This window comes from Manis javanica, chromosome 10, assembly GCF_040802235.1.
Source record: "Manis javanica isolate MJ-LG chromosome 10, MJ_LKY, whole genome shotgun sequence".
Classification (NCBI taxonomy): Eukaryota; Metazoa; Chordata; class Mammalia; order Pholidota; family Manidae; genus Manis; species Manis javanica.
This window is the reverse complement of record NC_133165.1, coordinates 67,075,096-67,096,270: the sequence shown is the minus strand read 5'-3', so window position 1 is coordinate 67,096,270 and position 21,175 is coordinate 67,075,096. Positions and strand designations below refer to the sequence as shown.

Sequence of the window (21,175 nt, the reverse complement as noted above, 5' to 3'; positions counted from 1 at the left end):
GAGAAAACAAATGTCAGGTGTTTAAGTTTGAATAACCCAAGTTTACCTATCCTGTTCTTTCAAGAAAAGAAAAGGGCATTATGGAAAAATCAGCTAGTGTAGCTCAACTGAACAGACACTTTTTCTGAAGACAACTATCATGCTTCAGTACACAGAAGTGCTTTATGAACCCCTCCCACCGTCACACAGAATATTAAAAAGATGTATACTCAAAGTCAAGATCTAATGAAATTAGTATTTTTATTGCTTCATCAAGGTCACTCTTAAGTGAAACTGGATTTTTTTTAAAAAAAAGAAAAGTATGAATGCATGGCCATGAATAATGTAATAGTTCAGTCTGGTACCACTGCCTTACTTTGTGCTAAGGTGTTGGCAGTTACCTATCACTACTTTTGCACCATCACTGCAAATGCCAACACAGTGAAAAAGACAAAAAACATCTATATTATGAAAACAGTTTTACCTCCCAGACCACCTAGTCCGTGACCCACCCAGGTCCACAAAACATACTATGAAACCTGCTCAAAATTAGATGTTCCAGAGATAACATTCCAAACAACAGCATAACAAAAGATTGGAGATTTTAGATGAAATAAATTCCTAGAAAAAACTGACTTACCAAATCTGATTCAAAAAGAAATAAAAACATAAATAGTCTTATAATCTTAAAAAATTCAATCAGGAAGGAAAAAATCCTCCCATAAGGAAATTCTAGGTCTACATGGCTTCACAAGTAAATCTCACACACTGTGTTCCAGATAATAGTTAAGGAAGATACCCTGAACTCATTTTGAAACTAGTATAACCTTGATACTAAGACCCAAAAAAAATAGCACAGCTCAGTAAAAGAAAATTATAGCTGATATCTTTCAGGAATATTGGTATAAAATTCTTAAAATACTAGCAAACTGAGTACACTAGCATATAAGGTATCAATGGTTGGTTTGAACATAGAAAAACCATAATGTAGGCTGATCACGGGTTTAGCAGTACAGCAAGAATACAGCCAATGATTCTGTAACATTTTCCTATGTTGACAGATAGCAGCTGCACAAGTGGGGGTGAGGATTTAATAATATGGGTAACTGTTGAACGACTGTGTTGGTATACTTGAAACTAATATAAGATTTTATATCAATAAAAAAAATAGAAAACCAAAGTAATTCACATTAATAAACAAAAGAAATACCACCATTATTAAGAGATGCAGAGAACAGAAATCTTTTCCGAGGGTTTCCTCAACAGAAAAGGAAAACTGAAAGGCTATCTGGGGAGATTTAAGTAGCCTACAAGGACTAGTTCCCTGGATTCAAGCAAAAAGCAGACTGCAGTAGTCAAGGAAAGAAGCTTCTAATTGACCAAGTTGTTACAAGTATCACTTTTTCCAAAAGAAAAAAATCAAGGTCAAGGATCCTAACCAATATTTCTTTTGTTTCATGTTAGATGCAGTCTTGCTTCGTGTGCCCTCACCTATCTGTTCTGACAGTCGACTAAGAAACTTCTTAAAGCACTCTGTTTGTAAGATAAAAAAGTAGCCTGCAATACTGTTCCCCAACCTACTACTAATCACTTGCATTAAAGGGAAGTTGAATACTATAACTCCTCTTTCCCCATTATTCAGAATACCTGGGTGTAATTACCTTTTTCTTCATCTTGTTGCTAACCACACAAGGACTCCCAGCCTAAAGAAGTACTACTGTTACCAGTGGTGCAGATATTCAAAGCCAGTTCAGCAGAACCCTTTATCCAATTCAAAAGACACCTAAAGTTAGCTGGTTAAAACAGGAAATTAAACACATACACCCCGTAAACAGTTTATTTTAGCTTAAACATGTAAGAAGGAATGAATCATCCAAATGTAGAGTCAGGGACTTTTATTTAATGAGGGCCTGCTGACTGGATGTCCATGCCATATTTCTTACACAAACCTTCCCTAAAATGTATTTGGATGGATCAAGGACTTACATTTCTGGCAACATGGTAGGTTAGATAACCTGAATGGTTCTATTGCTTGAACCTAAAATGCTGTGTAAATGTTTAACGTAGTATTTTTAAACTTCTTAATTTGGCACAAATGTACAGGTGCTCAACTTTTCAATTACTTCACAATGCTGCTTTGAAAACAACAGTGTGCTAGAGGTGGGCTATGTATATTCTAAGATTCCCTGATACAGGGTATGTAATCAAAGAACCTTGTGTATAGCTGAAAATCCAAAAGACTACTCCTACACACTTAAGCTGAGTGGGCAGTAAACCTACTTAGCAGAAGGTGACAAACCTGCCTGCTTGACCTTGGTGCCAGTAGGAGGAAGAAAAACGTCTCCTTTCTAGGAGATGTAAGGATTGCATATGAAAGGCAAACCCATAAAGCTTTTAGTTAATAGAGAATGCCATCCAAAATTATCAAAGTACAGACGAGAAATGCCAAACAACCAACTACATTCAAGATTAAGTTGTTTCAATCTTTAATTTCCATCCATATTTTATAAATTAATCAATTAAACAGCAATCATGTCAAAGCAAGTAAACTAGCTGATTAAGAAAAGAATATGATGTTAATGTAATGCAGAGCTGCCAGCGTTTCAAGTACTTCACATCTTTAACATGTTAACACATTTATGCCTCTGTTTAAGATCAACACATTACTGTAGGGATTTAACGAGGATTAAAAAGACAAAACACAAAAAACCTCATGGTTCAGTAAGTGTCTGTATCTCATTTCAAGTATTAGCAATGATGCCCATGGTAAAATCTAAATGGTTTCAGAGAAGAGGAGTGTTAGTTTGACCCTTCCCACTGCTCCTGGAATCCTATTTTTTACCAAATGCAAGAATCTATCTTTGGATGTGTCAGGCAAGTGACACTTAATTATTTACATCTCTGTTGGAAAGGGTAAGAACTTCAAAAAGAAAAAAAGAAAGAAATGGAGAAAACAGACATATTGTCAGGACTTTCAAATAATTCTGAAATTAAAAGTGACAATGGAATATGCACAATTACAAGGAACAAACACATCATTTACTTGTGGAACTATTCCCAATGCATACATGACTTAAAGGGATGAGCTGGAAAGAACATTTAACCCAAGATAATTTTTTTTAACAATATGAAAGTTTGTGTTCATCAAGAAAAATAAATTCAGTCCCATTTCATCCACCCTCAAATTACCCTCCCCTTCACCCAATACACACACATACATACAAAGGTGGACATTTCCAATCAAAACTGTAAGAAAGCAAACTCACAAGAAAGCAAAATGGTTTTAACCACACAAGCTCCAGTATTCAGACTTTTGTTTCTACACGCTGCCCACACGGCATTTTGTGAGCATGTGATTAGGAGGAATGATGCACAATCACACCACATTCCTTCCCTCAGCTCACACATCAAGAACTTGCCCTCTCAGCTACATTCTTCTCCAAACAGCCATGGTCACCTTAGCAACCCTATGCTCCTAATATGGACAGCTGGTGCATTTAAAGTCAGCCCTTCTTGGCAGGGAAAATGCTTGTTCTTCAGATTGGTGTAGAGAAGAGAGGTTTTCCTTTCAATACACATACAGGGGTTGATTTAACTTAATCAGCACTTTTGTTCTGTGGCAGCAGTTTGTGTCAAGTTTCAACCTATTCTGAGTTTTGTTTTTGGTTTTTTTTTTTAATCTGAAAGTAAGCAAGTGGCTAAAAAATATAGAATCAACGCAGCTCATATGGAATTCTACAGAAGAGTAGAATCTGAAACAAAAAGGTATCTGAAACAATTGCATTCTTTTATAATATGGTAAAGCTATTGACATTTTTCAAAGTTCAAATTTACTTCAATTTTAACATCTGAATTCTTAACATACCATTTTAGAAATCAGAGTCAGCAGCCCTGTCTTTTTAACCTCATAGCCTATTTCTGAACAAGAAATAAACAACACTGCTAAACTTCAAAGTCCTGTAACTCCAATCTATTCAACAAACTGAGTTAATATGTATTCCTTTATCTTACCACCTCCATGTGAAATGTCTCACAATCTTCTCACAGGCTCAAATATAAACAAGTTTTTAAAACCAGATGGTCAGTATATCTGAAGATCTTTTAGACCTAGAATGCGCTAGGACTACTCAAAACCTAGAATACACTGGATTACCCAAAACCAAAGTTGATCTGTATACTTAGCATCACTAAAGTTGGTCCTAAACCAAATTAAGTCTCACAGGATAAAAGCTACAGGCTTATAATGCACTTTGCCTGATTTTCGTAACACAAGCAAGTGATTTGAGAAGGAACTTACCATATACTGAAATATATGAACTCAAATTGCTTGTTCATATCCTATCCATCAAAATTAGATACCTAGTCTTTAAGTTAACAGGCATGTTCAAATCTTAAAAACATCTAAATTTATGGCATTCATTCTAAATTGAAATATTTATAAAATGATTTTCTATATAACAGTGGTGGATAAAATCAATATTAATTCATTAAATGCTGTTTTAGTGAACCTTAAAGCTAAGGGACTACCACCTATATTATTCATTGGTTCTATTTTTGTTTGTGTATGTGTATTTTTTGAACTTCTCAAGCTATGAGGTTCTTCCTGGTTAGAAATGTTTCTTTCATGTGAAAACCATCCTACTAATTACATCTTCTATGTAGAGCGGGCACAGTATAGATTAGTATAAAGAAACCTAAAGCTAATTCCACTGCTGGTTTTCATCATTTGTAAAATGAGACTACTATCTGTTTTACTTACACCATGTGTTAACATAACAAAGTGAGAATAATAAAACTACTTATGTGCCATACAATACACAAACATTAAAGAACCTAGAGAAAGGGGACTATGTTACCTGATGTCTAAGTCTATGAAGTATTATTTTTAAAAAGTATAGGGGATATTCAATGTATTCAATGAAGTATTCAATGAAGCATGGGAATACCAAATCCCTATCAAATTCAAGAGTTGCTGTTCATTCCCCCAAAGATCTTATAAATAACAAAGTGCTGACATATAAATAACTGCTTCTTTCAAAAGCCTCAGCATTGGTTTCACTCGTAGCAGATGTAATGCCCTTACCCTTTTCATTCCACTACTGAATCAGTTCCACATTTGCTCCCAGCTCCCAGAACTCCGTACCTTAAGATCCTCCTCCCACACAAAGAAACTGCTCCCAACAATGTACCTTTAGCTCTTTCTATCTGATGGAAGCCCCTCCTTATCTGATCATTGCTGTCAATTATCCTTCTCCTAATGTCAGAGGAAGCCCACCCCATCCTCTTATAGGAGTGGTCCCCTCTCCTCCTTACTACTACAAGGCATCCATCACCATGCACTAAAGTTGCCACCCTGTCAATCTGCAGTGAGGGGATCCAAGAGAAGCTGCTTCTGCTGATACTGTGTGTTACTATAGATGAAATACTGCTTCTGCATCCCAGATTTAGAATCCTGAATTTGTACTGTTCTTACTCTGTTAAGTCAGTGACAGGGATTTATAGAACATGGTTCTGCTTCAATTAAGTGACAGAAAAATAAGATGAATGTTCAAATGCAATACAATGTAGAAGATGGACAACTTTCTAGAAAAATACAACCTTCCAAGACTGACCAAGGAAGAAACAGAAAATCTGAACAGACCCATTAGCAGCAACAAAATTGAACCGGTGATCAAAAGCTACCCAAGAACAAAATTCCCATGCTAGATGGATTCACCGCTGAATTTGGCCAAACATTTAGGGAAGACCTAATACCCATCCTCCTTAAAGTTTTCCAAAAAGTAGAAGAGAAAGGAATACTTTCAAATTCATTCTATGAGGCCAGCATCACCCTAATACAAAAACTAGGCAAATAAACCACAAAAAAAGAGAATTACAGACCAATATCCCTGATGAACATAGATACAAAAATACTCAACAAAATATTAGCAAACTGAATTCAAAAATACATCAAGAAGATCATCCACAAGATGAAGTAGGATTTATTGTAGGGATGCAAGGATGGTACAATATGCAAAATCCACTAACATCATCCACCACATCAACAAAAAGAAGGACAAAAACCACATGATCATCACCATAGATGCTGAAAAAGCATTCAACAAAATTCAACATCCATTCATGAGAAAAACTCCCAACAAAATGGGTATAGATGGCAAGTACCTCAAAATAATAAAGTCCATATATGACAAACCCAAAGCCAACATTGTACTTAACAGTGAGAAGCTGATAGCTTTTTCTTTAAGATCAGGAACAAGACAAGGATGTCCACTCTCCCCACTTTTATTCAACATACTGCTAGAGGTCCTAGCCACAACAATCGGATAACACAAAGAAATAAAAGGCATCCAGACTGGGAAGGAAGAAGTTAAACTGTCACTGTTTGCAGATGACATTGTACATTGAAAACCCTAAAGAATCCACTTCAAATTAATGTCTGAATTTAGTAAAGCTGCAGGATACAAAATTAATACACAGAAATCTGTTGCATTTCTTATACTAATAATGAACCAGCAGAAAAAGAAATAAGGAAAACAATTTCATTCACAATTGCATCAAAAAGAATAAAATACCTAGGAATAAACCTAACCAAGGAGGTGAAAGACCTATACCCTGAAAACTACAAGACACTCATGAAAGAAATTAAAGAACATACCAATAAATGGAAACACATCCTGCGCTCATGGATAGGAAGAATTAATATTGTCAAATTGGCCATCCTGCCTAAAGCAATCTACAGATTCAATGTAATCCCTATCAAAATACCAACAGCATTCTTCAATGAACTAGAGCAAATAGTTGTAAAATTCATATGCAACCACAAAGGACCCCCAATAGCCAAAGCAATCCTGTAAAGGAATAATTAAGCTGGGGGGATTATGCTCCCCAAATTCAAGCTCTACTACAAAGCCACAGTAATCAAGACAATTTGTTACTGGCCCAAGAACAGACCTGCAGATCAATGGAACAGAATAGAGAGCCCAGATATAAACCCAAGCAGATAAAGGAGCCATGGATATACAATGAGGAAATGACAGCCTCTTCAACAACTGGTATTGGCAAAACTGGACAGCTACATGTAAGTGAATGAAACTGGATTACTGTCTAACTCCATACACAAAAGTAAACTCAAAATGGATCAAAGACCTGAATGTAAATCATGAAAACCATAAAACTCTCAGAAGAAAACACAGGCAAAAATATCTTGAATATGAGTAACTTTTTTCTGAACACATCTCCTCGGACAAAGGAAACGAAATCAAAAATGAACAAATGGGACTACATCAAATTAAAAAGCTTCTGTACAGCAAAGAACCATCAGCAGAACGAAATGGTATCGTGCTATATTGGAGAATATATTCAGAAATGACATATCCGACAAGGGGTTAACATCCAAAATATATAAAGAGTTCACACACCTCAACACCCAAAAAGCAAATAACCTGATTAAAAAATGGGCAGAGGATATGAACAGAGGATTCTCCAAAGAAGAAATTCAGATGTCCAACAGGCACATAAAGATACTCCACATTGCTAATTATCAGTGAAATCCAAATTCAAATCACAATAAGATATCACCACACACCAGTTAGGATGGCCAACATCCAAAAGACAAGCAACAGCAAATGATGGCAAGGATGAGGAGAAAGGGGAACCCTCCTACACTGTTGGTGGGAATGTAAATTAGTTCAACGACTGTGGGAAGCAAAATGGAGGTTCCTCAATAAACTAAAAATAGAAATACCATTTGACCCAGGAATTTCACTCTTAGGAATTTACCAGAAGGAAACAATATCACAGATTCAAAAAGACATATGCACCCCTATGTTTATCGCAGCACGTTTTACAATAGCCAAGAAATGGATGCAACCTAAATGTCCCTCAGTAGATGAATGGATAAAGACGATGTGGTACATACACACAATGAAATTATTATTCACCCATAACAAGAAAGGAGATCCTACATTTGCAGCAACATGGACGTATCTAGAGGGTATTATGCTTAATGAAATAAGCCAGGTGGAGAAAGACAAGTACCAAATGATTTCTCTCATTTGTGGAGTATAACAACAAAAGCAAAACTGAAAGAACAAAACAGCAGCAAACTCACAGATTCCAAGAAGGAACGAGCAAATAACAAATGGAATGGGTGGGGAGGGTGGGTTGGGAGGAAGGGAGAAGGGGATCAAGGGACATTATGATTAGCACACATTATGTAGGGGGGTCATGGGAAAAACAGTATAGCACACAGAAGACAAGTAGTGACTCTATAGCATCTTACTATGCTGATGGGCAGCGACTGCAATGGGCTGTGGGTTGGGGGGAGTCAATTTTATGGGTGATTGTAGTAACCACAACATTGCTCATGTGAAACCTTTGTAAGACTATATTAATGATACCTTAAGAAAAGTTTTTAAATGCCTAAAAAAATAAAGAAAAGAAAGATCAAGATTTTCTTTCCATGTACTCCCTTTGAGTAATGCCCTGGAAGATCAAACAGTGCTACATACAGGTTCCAAGACCCCCTCCTTCCTTAATCCCCTAGAAGTGAAGGGAAAAAATAGGGGAAAATTTCACAAGAAACTTGGAAATGAAAACTATTGGTGATTTCCTCTCACTTCCTCCTCATCAGCTAGTGGGTCCCTTTAAACTTCTGTTTTCAGTTAACAGGATAAAAACTGCTCTAATCAACTAAATCTACGGCAGTTTTAAAAATAGCTGGAAATAGTATGTTTCAGAGTACAGCTTCCCCCACAGCACACAGAATATTGAAAAAGAAGACAAGAGAAAATTACTGATCTGTATAAGCACTTTGTATCACTTCATAAGTATTTTCCAATTGACAGACTAAATTAATCTGCAGCAATCACTACTACCTATACCAAAAAGTTCCTGAGAAAATTAACCTAACTAACTTTTTAAGGCTGCCAAGCAACTGGGTTTATGTTTACACAGGATAAGCATGCTGACAAGATTTTACTACCTGCTCACTTGAACACTGCATCCTTCATAGGTCTGAAGAGTACAATAATGTAAATGAATGATTATTTAAAATCCACTATAAAGGTCATCATGCAAGACATTTTTATTTAATACTAGCTGTTAGTAAATCTTTTATTATCTACTTGGTAGGGAACATTTTACTTTTTAAACTATATATAGAAGTTACACAATTCTCATAGGTGGAAACATAGCTACATAATCTCCTTTAACTTAACGAACCCTCTACTCTCCAAAGTCATTTATTTAGGTAAAGTCCACTGAGATAAAGAGTGAATGGGCTCTACTGAAAGAGGGGAACCTTTTTTCCTAAAATGGACAGAACCATTCCTAAGGACAGGAATAATCTCTGACCATAATAACATGGAATACCAATTTCAAAGGTGACTACTTTCATCATCCCTTTTAATTTTGACTTCAAATTGATGAGCTATGTCTAGCTAGCAAATTCAGAGGCAGTAAAGGAGTGTCTAACAAATTTGTGATAATCTTGTAATAATCAAAAAAAGATAAATAAATATGGGGAAAGAAATTTTTAAAATATGGAGCAATTAAGCCTGTATTCAACTACATTTGCTTTATTATTATATTAATAATTTCTTACCTTGTAGAATTCTCCTCTGAGAAAAAGAGACACAATTTTGATCCTAAAAAAAATTTTAGGTAGAAAAGTTGAAATGTTAGTTTCATAACAGAAAGTCCCTTGAAAATAAAAAGTTACAAAATGTAAGGGTAGTACTTTAGAACACTGTGGTATTACCAAAGCTTAAGAGATAGGTAAGTCTCTAACAATAAAAGTAGCTTATTATTTTTATAAGAACAGCTATGACAAAATGTATATTTTATTATTACAAAAATATTATTCTAGACTATGAAATCATTTTTGCTAGGTACATAATGTTGTGTGGCACGTTTTCATATTTCAAAACATCAGTACTTGGTTTTTTGGTTTTACTCTTGCCAAGATTTCATATTCTGAAGGGTACTTTTAAGGTATAATTCACTTGTAAAATTCATTCATTTAATGTGTAAAATTCAGCAGTTTTTACTATTTTCACAAAGTTGTTCAACCATTAACCATCATCTAATTCCAGAACATTTTAATTATTCCAATAAGAAACCCTGTTAGTAAAAGGTACATTTTTATTCCCAGGGAGAAACATTTGAGATAAATTTAATTTAAAAAGATATACAAGAAGCGTAAGTCTCTGCAACACTATGCTCAAATTTATATATATTTTTAAATGTGTAGAACAGACTGGTAAGGAAAACAAATATCCAAAAATTAAGAGTAGCTGTATTTGGATAGTGGTATTATGACTCTTTTTCATGTATTCCCTCTAAAGCTACATTTTTATATTACCTCTATGGTTCTTAAAAAGGCATAGCACAGACATACACCTTGGATTGCTAGAATTTATACTACAATCCAAAGTAAATACAAGTTGACACTTCCTTTTAATGCCTACTATATTTTTTATTAAATTTTTTTCAAAGTAGATAAAATAAGTATAAAGTTAAAAAAAACTTTGGCCACACTTACTAATCTGGTTGAAAAGCCACAGCTGCATCTTACTTTATGACAAATTGTTTCATCACTTTGCATCTGGGCATCTACTTCTTAATGGTCATTTCTGAAATAAAGATGTAGTAATTAAGAATATATTATAATGAAACATAAAATCTTCAAGGCAACTTTCTAAATTTAGTGACTAGAGGGAACTATCAAATCAGTCCTAGGACAACCTTCTAGTAAAAACATTAAAAGGGCTGAGGGGTAGGTGGAAGGGGTGGAACATAGGCTATCATCCCACAGGACCAGAATTAAACAGCTATGTTATACGTACTGAGTATAAAAACTTATAACCTCTTCAGTCCTCAATCCCTTTCATCTACCAGAGTATTGCAATTATTACAATTGCAAAAATACCATGTATAGACTGGATGAAAAAAGGGAGAGGAAGATGAGAAGTGTAAATATTTATTACGCTTGTTTGTCTATTTCTCCACACATATAGACAGTAAGGTCCAGAGGAGACTTTTATCTGTTTTATTATGGATATCTTTCCAGCACCTGAGACAATGAATACTGCGCCGTAAGTGCTCAGTAAACATTCACCAAAAGAATGAAAAAATTGATCATTTAACTGGAATTGATAAAATCTTCCATCTGACAGCATTTCAAAACAGCAAAGTCTCAAAATGCCATTTCTTTTACACATACACCATTGATGTTAATGTCAACTACAATCACTGTTTTCTCCCCCAATAAACAAAGCTCATAAACAAAAGACAATCAAGACATGGTACCAACAACCCTCAAGAAACAGAACAAAAGCATGAATCACTTTGTAATTTTGTTAGTGCAACCTCAGGGAAAAACTCTTAGAAGGGCAATTGCTAGATATGCAATTTCGCTACTACTGCCAATGTGTGGTTGGTGTCTTTTTTTCTTTTTTAAACATATAGTTTCTTTCGGGGTGCCTGTGCAGACAGCTAGGAATATGAGAAAAAATTTTTAAGGAGTGAAAAGTTGAAAGGTCTCAAGATAAGGAGATAAAAGGCATCCAGATTGATAAGGAAGAAATTAAACTGTAAACTAGTTGCAGATGACATGATGTTACACATAGAAAACCCGAAAGACACCACCAAAACCTATTAGAATAACTAAATTCAACAAAGTTGCAGGATACAAAATTAATACACAGAAATCTGTCATATTTCTATATACTAACAACAAACTAGCAGAAAGGGAAATCAGGAAAACAACTTCATTTACAACTGCATCAAAAAGAATAAAATACCCAGGAATAAACCTAACCAAGAAGGTGAAACACCTGTACTCCAAAAACTGTAACACACTCATCAGAGAAAATAAGATGACACTAATAAATGGAAATCTATCCCATGCTCATGATAGGATGAATTAGTATTGTCAAAATGGCCATCCTGCCCAAAGCAATTTACAGATTCAATGCAATCCCTATCAAATTACCAGCAGCATTCTTCAATCAACTAGAACAAATAGTTCTAAAATTTGTAGGGAACCACAAAAGACCCTGAATAGCCAAAGCAATCCTGAGAAAGAACAAAGCTGAGATTACACTCCCTAACTTCAAGCTCTACTACAAAACTACAAGTAATCAAAACAGTTTGGTACTGTCACCAGAACAGAACCACAGATCAATGGAATGGAATAGAGAGCCCAAATATAAACCCACACACATACAGTCAATTAACATATGATAAAGGAGTCATGAATACACAATGGGGAAAAGACAGCCTCTTCAACAACTGGTAATGAGAAAACTGGACAGCTAAATGTACGAAAAATGAAACTACATTATTGTCTAACTCCATACACAAAAGTCAACTTGAAATGGATCAAAGACCTGAATATAAGTCATGAAACCATAATACTCTTAGAAGAAAAGAGAGGCAAAAATCTCTTGAATAAACATGAGCAATTTTTTCCTGGACACATTTACTGGGGCAAAGGAAACAAAGTCAAAAGAACAAGTGGGACTACATTGAACTAAAAATATTCTGTACATCAAAGGACACCATCAGCAAAACAAAAAGGCATTTCAAAATGTGGGAGAATATATTCATAAACAACTCATCTGATAAAGAGTTAACATCCAACATACATAAAAAACTCATACTCCTCAACACCCAAAAAAACAAATAACCCAATTAAAAAAAATTGGTGGAGGACCTGGACACTTATCCAAATAAAAAAATTCAGATGGCCAACAGGCACATGAAAAGATGCTCCACATCATTAATCATCAGGGAAATGCAAATTAAAACTACAATGAGATTATCACTTCACACCAGTTAGGATGGCCACTATCCAAAAGACAAGAAATAACAAATGCTGGCAAGGATGCGGAGAAAGGGGAACCCTCCTACACTGCTGGTGGGAATGTAAATTGGTGCAACTGCTGTGGAAAGCAGTATGGAGGTTCCACAAAAAGCTGAAAAATAGAAATACCATTTGACCCAGGAATTCCACTCGTAGAAATTTACCCAAAGAAAACAAAATCTCTGATTCAAAAAGACATATGCACCCCTATGTTTATCGCTGCACTATTTACAATAGCCAAGATATGGTCCAAGCCAAGATATAAGTGTCTATCAGTAGATGAATGGATAAAGATGTGGTATATATACACAATGGAATTATTGTTCACCCATAAAAAGAAAGGAAATCCTACCATTTGCAACTAGAGGGCAGAGAAAGACAAATACCATATGATTTCAGTTATTTGTGGAGTATAAAAACAAAGGAAAATGGAAAAAACAAAACAGCACTAGACTCATAGAGACTGAGAAGTGACTACTGGTTACCAAGGGGAAGGTTTGGGGAGGGTGAGAGGGAGGGTGAAGGGGATAAAGGGGCACAATAATTCGCAATAACAATATAAATTGGTCACAGAGACGGCATTAATAACAATATAAATTGGTCACAGGGACGGCATTACAGCATGGAGAATATAGTCAATGATTCTGTAACATCTTATTACATTGATAGATACTAACCGCACTAGAAGGGGTGAGGATTTAATAATATGGGTAACTGTTGAACCACTGTGCTGTATGTTTGAAACCAACGTAAGACTGCAGATCAACAATACTTCAATAAAAAAAAAAGTTGAAAGGTCTCAAGAATACCCTCAAGGAACCCAACAGTTCCCTATTTCCCCTCCTGTTGGGAATGTAAGTAAACTGGTGCAACTGCTGCTGAGAGGCAAAAATCTCTCACATAGCTAAATTACTATTCCACAAAATGCTTTTTATTAAAATTGTGTGGGAGGGGGTAATACAAGTATTAATATAGACTTGTTCTTTTCTTCTTTCAAAAAGAAGCAATGGAAGGATAAACCAAAAGGACTTAAAATAGTCAGCTACTGTGAAGAGAAAAGCAGGGTAGAAGGGATAAGGATGGAAGTTGACAGCTTCACAGAACATACCTTGTGTTAGAGTTTTGGCTTTGGAGACATGTTTTAAGCCCAAATGAACAACACTGAATACCAGAATGATAATGACCATCAACAACTGAAACATTAAACATATTTTTTTTTAATTCACGGTCATCTCTGGAAATTGCTAGGGCACTACCTTATTATTCTGAAAGTTGACAGAGGAAAAGAATGAAGCATTTATCCTAGCTTTCTTATATGAAAAATATCCCAGAGTAACCAAGCAGTAAGTGAAAGCTCTTTTTTCACAGGACTCCAAATAATAAATATAGGAGGAAATGATAGGATAAGAAAATCAACATTTTATAACACTAATGAAATAATAGATATCAAAAATGATCAATGGTAGTAGCTAAAGCCATTAGGAAAAAAGGTAGATGGGAAACTTTATAATAATGGGTAAGTCAGGCTGACAAAACTTGAACCCAGTGATTAATCTTATCATTAAAACAGGTCAATCATATATTAATGTGCAAAAGTACTCATCACTATCAATTATGTGTTCATCTATGGAGCTCTAGTTTCAAAATATTAAATATAAATTCCCTAATAGTACCATTTTCACTCTTAGCAGCATGGGCCAAGCCACCTTCTTTCTCATCTGCATTACTGCAATAGTTCCCTACCTGATCCCCAGCGTCTCCGCTTGTTCCCCTCAGCAAGTTAGTCAAGTTAGTCCTTTTCATAGTCAAATCATGTCATTCTTCTGCTTAAACCCTCTAAGTCTATCTCACTAGTCTAAAAGCCAGAGTCCTTGCAAAGGCCACAAGGGACCATAATCTGATTATTTTCCTTCCCCATGTCTCTAATCTCTTACCACTCTACCCCTTTGTTCACTCCATTCTGGCCACACTGGCCTCTTTCCTCTCCTTAAACTCATCATGCATGTTCTTACATCAGGGTCTCTGGACTTATTTTCCCTCTGCCTGGAACACCAGGTATCTATCTCTCTGGTTTATTCCTCCTCCACTTCCTTTAGGACTTGTTTTTTTACAAGCCATTTCATCAAAAGAGATACACCCTGGTACCCTAAGCAAGCCCAAAATATCTGCCTCAAATTTTCTTATCTGGCAGAGAATATGTAAGGAGAAATAAGTCATAAATTCTGGAAATGATATCATTTGAAACACAAGTCATCAATTTCCACATCTTTGTGTCTAAACATCTATAAAACTGTATTGCCCCTTTTAAAAGATTCTATGAGCTCAACTTCAAAGAATTAATGAAGATGTAACTAACCACAGTGAGTTTTTTGTTTGTTTTTCTATTTGGTTTTGCGTTTTTTTTGGGGGGGAGGGGGTTGTTTTTAAAATCATCCGTATCCATAACTCTAGAAAGGACTGGTGAAAGATTTGAATTAAGTCCCATTAAAAAATAACTAGCAAAATAAATGGCATTCCTTTGCCTCCCACTCCTTTAGGGACTTCTCTTTGGCATTACATTATGAGATTCCAAGTAATCTCAGGAAAACTTGGAGACTTCCAATTTTATCTATTATCTTTAGGCATGATGACCACCAGAAAGAATGAAAAGAACTCAGTAACTCTAATATGACTAGACTAGTTTTGATGTTTGAACTTAATTATTTTTCTTTAAATAAACAAACCCCCCCTGGGCTAAGGCCTACTCCACCTTTTAAACATCCTGTGGCTGGCAAGCTTCAGGGTCTTAAGAGAGACAGCCAGGGGACAGAGAAAACAGCAAGTATGACTCAGTGATCACATTTAATAGCCTCTGAAGACTGAAACAAAGATACCAGTTTTGGCAAGTGTTCCCCAGAACTGCCCCAAAACTGACTTATCCACATACCTTTCATCTGAACAATCTATTTTCACTTAGTTTAAGGTTCACAAAGCACTTGTTATGTGCCTATCCAACCCTAGGTACAAAATAAACCAAGAGTACAATGAAAACAATCAGCAGGGGCACTAAGGGTTGGATGATGACATTTAATTTTAAACCACGCTTTGTTTAGGAGTGGAGAACATGAAGAGAACTCGAGTATTTTTGTATAGAAATGCCCCTGCAAATTTGGAAATAAGACTTTAGCAAATTCACCCACTTGAAAGCTAGTAATACTCAAGTAACCTTCACTGAGCAACTTCTGTGTGCCATATATTTACATTGACTCTCTTAATTTTCAGAACTCGCCTATAGGAAAGGTATTAATAAAGCACACAGAGTCGTTAACTAACCTGTCCAAACCAGAAGGAGCTCCAGGATGCAAAATCCCAGTCTTTCTTTTTCACTATTGTAATGTGCACTAAACTGGAATAAAATTATTAGTCACAAATACATTTCCCCGTAAGAGTAATGTAAGTGCATATGGGTCATTTTAGATATTTGTTCCATTCTTCCACAGTTGCTTTAGGTAAAAGGACAAAGGGGAAGGTTCACTGTTACACATTAATAAGAAAGCTGTGGCATGAAGGGGTGAATCAGAAGAATATGCTACATTTAAGCCTAAGGGAACTGAGTTAAGAGTAAAGCAGACATACCACAGTTCACTAATTAGTATTCATTCAATGATTAACCTGAATCACATCTAACTGACTAATGGCTCATTCATATATCCTGATAAGTCAGGGAAATAATGTTAAGATTTAGTAGAGTGGGTACATAGGTGTTTATCAAAATGTACTTTCTCAATGTTTAAAATACTTCTCTTTCTTGATATAGGCAGATATATATATTCATACATGCAATAAAGTATATTAATTTCTTAATGTTTACAACATAATTATTACAGTTCTGATGCCTAATTTTCCTTTTCTGGAAGTTTCTCTCATGTGAACACCTGAGGTCCTTTCTAACACTATGACATAACACTGATTGGCCTGTTCTTTACTCAACAGAACCTGATTTTTAATGTGTCATTAATCAAAAAATTATTTTGTAGGAATATTTTCTTCTAAATTGTAAACTTAATTGGTTATTATTAGATGCACCCACTACATATCACATAGCAAGTTACAGTAAAAGTAATTTACCTATTGTGAATAAAACACAGTTACTTAAGTGTCAGGCACATTACCCAGGAAATGTGGCCTTGCTACACTAATGTCCTCAGTTATGTGGAGATAGTGGAAATTCTTCAGAAAAAATTATTCCCACTGAATAAAAAACATGCCATTTAAGCACTGTACTGCTTTATGAGGAGAGATTCTACAGATTGATGATTTAAAAGTTTCCCAAAGTCCTAAATACATATGCTAGGTATTCTAGATACTTTATTGTATCCTGGGAATTTTCAGCATAAATTAACACTTAAAAAAATACTCCTCACAATCTTAAATCTGAATGGTAAAGAAAGATGAAGGAAAGGGAAGGAGAGGTCACTCTCTCCCAAGACATCAAGTGTAAATACCTTATTTTTTAAAAACCTTAGGATTTTTAGAGTGGATTAAAGATCGTGGCATGAGAGGTAAGACAGAAACCTCCTCCTAAAACCACATACAATATAAAAATATACCAAACACATCATATCCTGAAAGAGCAAGAGGAAAGAAAGCTGTGGCAGACAGTCTACACCTGGGGAAAAGACCAGACCTAAAGGAAAAGGGTAAAGTACCAAAGTCATAACCCAGAGGGACTCAAGCCTTCCCCCATTGCAGTTTGCTGGCAGGAGGAAGAGAAACAGAGCAGGAAGGGGGTGGAGGACTAAGACTGCTAAACACCCAGCCCTGGAAGATCTGCTCTGGGAGCATGAACCTACATTACATGGTACTCTGGAGATTAGTGGGGTTGGGAACATGAGACAGACAGAATACCTGGAGACACTGATATTTCAGCTCTTGTGGAAAACAGATACCCACAACCAGCCACTCTGGGACAAAACAAAGGCAGGCAGTCTGAGAGACTGCCTAACAGCGAGACGGCCACTAAAGGGGCAAGGATTGCACAGAGCTTGCTCTTTAGGTGAACGGACAGGTGGACAAAATTGTCCAGGGGCACTCTGCCCAACAGGTTGGGAACTTTCAGAAGGTTCAGTCACTCTATCCTCATTGCTGCCTAAGCAGCTCCGAGGGCCCCCACAGTGATATGGAACCTGCTGCGCCTTCCTCCTGACTGACACTGGCTCACAAACCAACCATTGTGCCAGGCCAGGCAGAGAGCTGCCCCACCTACAGCAGCTACAAGTGCAAAGCATAGTGGCTTCTCCCTGCATGCTTGGCCCACTGGTCCTGGCAGTGGAGACAGGCACTACAGCCGGGGAAGCAGGAAAAGACCTCTTTCCTCCTGACAGGCACCAGTGCCACGCCCCTGTGACCCCAGCTATCGCTCCAGGGGATGACCAGGTCCAGAGAGTTGGGCTTCTGGGCACTAGAGGTCGCCACATACAAATATGAAACAACAAAGCAACCTGGTTCAAACCAAAATCCTACAAACACCAGAAAGAGAGCCAAGTGAAACTGAACTTATCACTTCCTGAAAGAGATTTCAAAATAAAAATTATAAACATGCTAATGGATGTACAGAAAAATATTCAAGAACTCAGGAAGGAATTCAGGAATGAGATACATTCAAAAAAAGTTTCTGAAATGACACACACAATGGAGGGATTCAAAAGCAGATTAGATGATGTAGAGGAGATGGTAAATGAAACAGAAGTTAGAGAAAATAAATACAAAGAATATGAGACACAGAGAGAAAAAAGGATTTCTAGGAGTGAAAGAACATTGAGAAAACTGTGTGAACAATCCAAAGGGAACAATATTCACATTACAGGGGTACAAGAAGAAAAAGAAGAAGAGAGAAAAAGGGATAGAAACTGTCTTTGAGGAGGTAATTGCTGAAAATTTCCCCAATCTGGGAAGGAGATGGTATATCAGGCCATGGAGGTGCACAGATCTCCCAACACAAGGGACCCAAAGAGAACAACACCAAGACATATAGTAATTAAAATGGCAAAGATCAAGGATAAAGACAGAGTATTAAAAGCAGCCAGAGAGAGAAGAAAGATCACATACAAAGGAAAACCCATTAGGTTATCATCAGACTTCTCAACTGAAATCTCATAGGCCAGGGGGAGTGGCATGATATATTTAATGCAATAGAGCAGAATACCATACCTGACAGGATTATCATTTAAATTTGAAGGAGGGATTGAACAATTTCTAGATAAGCAAAAGCTGAGAGAATTTACCTCCCACAAACCATCTCTACAGTGTATTTTAGAGTGACTACTATAGATGGAAGTGTACCTAAGGAAAAATAGCTATCACCAGAAGAAATAAAACCATAGTAAAGAAAGTAGACCTATTAGTTACTAAGCAGATACAAAATCAAATCAATGACCCCCAAAGTAAGTCAAGGGATAGACAAGAAGTACAGAATATGATACCTAATATATAAAGAAGGAAGGAGGAAGAACAGGGAGGAAAAAAAAGAATGTTTAGATTGTGTTTATAAAAGCATACTAAGTGAGTTAAATTAGACTGTTAGATAGTAAGGAAGTTACCCTTGAACTTTGATAACCATGAATCTAAAGCCTGCAATGGCAATAAGTACATACATATCAATAATCACCCTAAAAGTAAATAGTCTGAATACACCAATCAAAAGACATATAGAGTCAAGGAATGGATAAAAACACAAGACCCATCTATATGTGCCTACAAGAGACTCATTTCAAACCCAGAAACATACACAGACAAAAAGTGAAGGGATGGAAAAAAATATTTCATGCAACTAATAGGGAGAAAACAGCAGGAGTTGCAGTACTTGTATCAGACAAAATAGACTTCAAAACAAAGAAAGCCACAAGAGACAAAGGACATTACATAATTATAAAGGGATCAATCCAATAAGAGGACATAACCATTATAAATAGCTATGCACCCAACACAGGAGCACCTACATATGTGAAACAAATACTAACAGAATTGAAGGGGGAAATAGAACGCAATGCTATTTTAGGAGACTTCAGCACTCCACTCCCTCCAAAGGACAGATCAACCAGACAGAAAATAAGTAACGACACAGAGGCACTGAACAATGAATTAGAACAGATGTAGATTGGACATCTACAGAGAACTTCAATCAAAAGCAACAGGATACACATCCTTCTCAAGTGCACATGGAACATTTTCAAGAACAGATCATATACTAAGCCACAAAAAGCAGACTCAGTAAATTCACAAAGACTGAAATTCTACCAACCAATTTCTCAGATCACAAAGGTATGAAGCTAGAAATAAATTAAACAAAAAAGAAAACAAAAAAGCCCACAAACACATGGAGGTTTAACAACATGCTCCTAAATAATCAAAGGATCAATGAACAAATAAAAACAGAGATCAAGCAATATATGGAGACAAATGACAACAATAACTCAACACTGCAAAAATCTGTGGGACACAGCAAAGGCCATGCTAAGAAGCAAGTATATTGCAATACCAACTTATCTCAGGAAAGAACAATTCCATATGAACAGTCTAAACTCACAGGTAACAAAACTAGAAAAAGAAGGACAAATGAGGCCCAAAGTCAGTAGAAGGAGGGACATAATAAAGACCAGAGCATAAATAAATAAAATCGAGAAGAATAAAACAATAGAAACAATCAATGAAAGCAAGAGCTGGTTCTTCGAGAAAATAAACGAAATAAATAACTCCCGTGCCAGACTTACCAAGAAAAAAAGAGAGTCTACTCACATAAACAATCAGAAATGAGAAAGGAAAAATCACTATGGACACAACAGAAATACAAAGAATTATGAGAGAATACTATGAAAAATTAAATGCTAAAAAACTGGATAACCTAGAAGATGGACAACTTTCAAGAAAAATACAACCTCTCTAGGCTGACCAGGGAAGAAACATTTAATCTGAACAGACCATTACCAGCAATGAAATTGAATTGGTAATCAAAAACTACCCAAGAACAAAACCCCCGGGCCAGATGGATTTACCTCGGAATTTTATCAAACATTTAGTGAAGACCTAATACCCATTCTCCTTAAACTTTTCCAAAAAATAGAACAGGAGGGAATACTTCCAAACTCATTCTATGGGGCCAGCATCACTCTAATACAAAAACCAGGCAGACAACACACACACAAAAAATTACAGACCAATATCCCTGATGAACATAGATGCAAAAATACTCAACAAAATACTACCAAACTGAATTAAAAAATATATCAAAAAAATCATCCATCATGCTCAAGTAGCATTTACCCCAGGGATGCAAGGAAGGTACAATATGCA

The 21,175-nt window shown here is 36.1% G+C and overlaps 1 protein-coding gene across 4 annotated transcripts in view; it reads right to left on the bottom strand.

Moving 5' to 3' along the window:
• FRS2 (fibroblast growth factor receptor substrate 2) overlaps nt 1-21,175 on the bottom strand; it is a 147,403-nt gene that overhangs the window by 62,873 nt on the left and 63,355 nt on the right. For 3 of the 4 annotated variants that reach the window (XM_073215585.1, XM_037022608.2, XM_037022607.2), the window contains exons 2-3: nt 10,523-10,613; nt 9,584-9,626 (exon numbers count right to left, since the gene is read on the bottom strand). The exons of the other annotated variant lie outside the window; for it this stretch is intronic. The gene's annotated coding sequence lies outside the window, so the exon portion shown is untranslated. The remainder of the gene's footprint in view (nt 1-9,583; nt 9,627-10,522; nt 10,614-21,175) is intronic. 4 annotated transcript variants of the gene reach the window in all.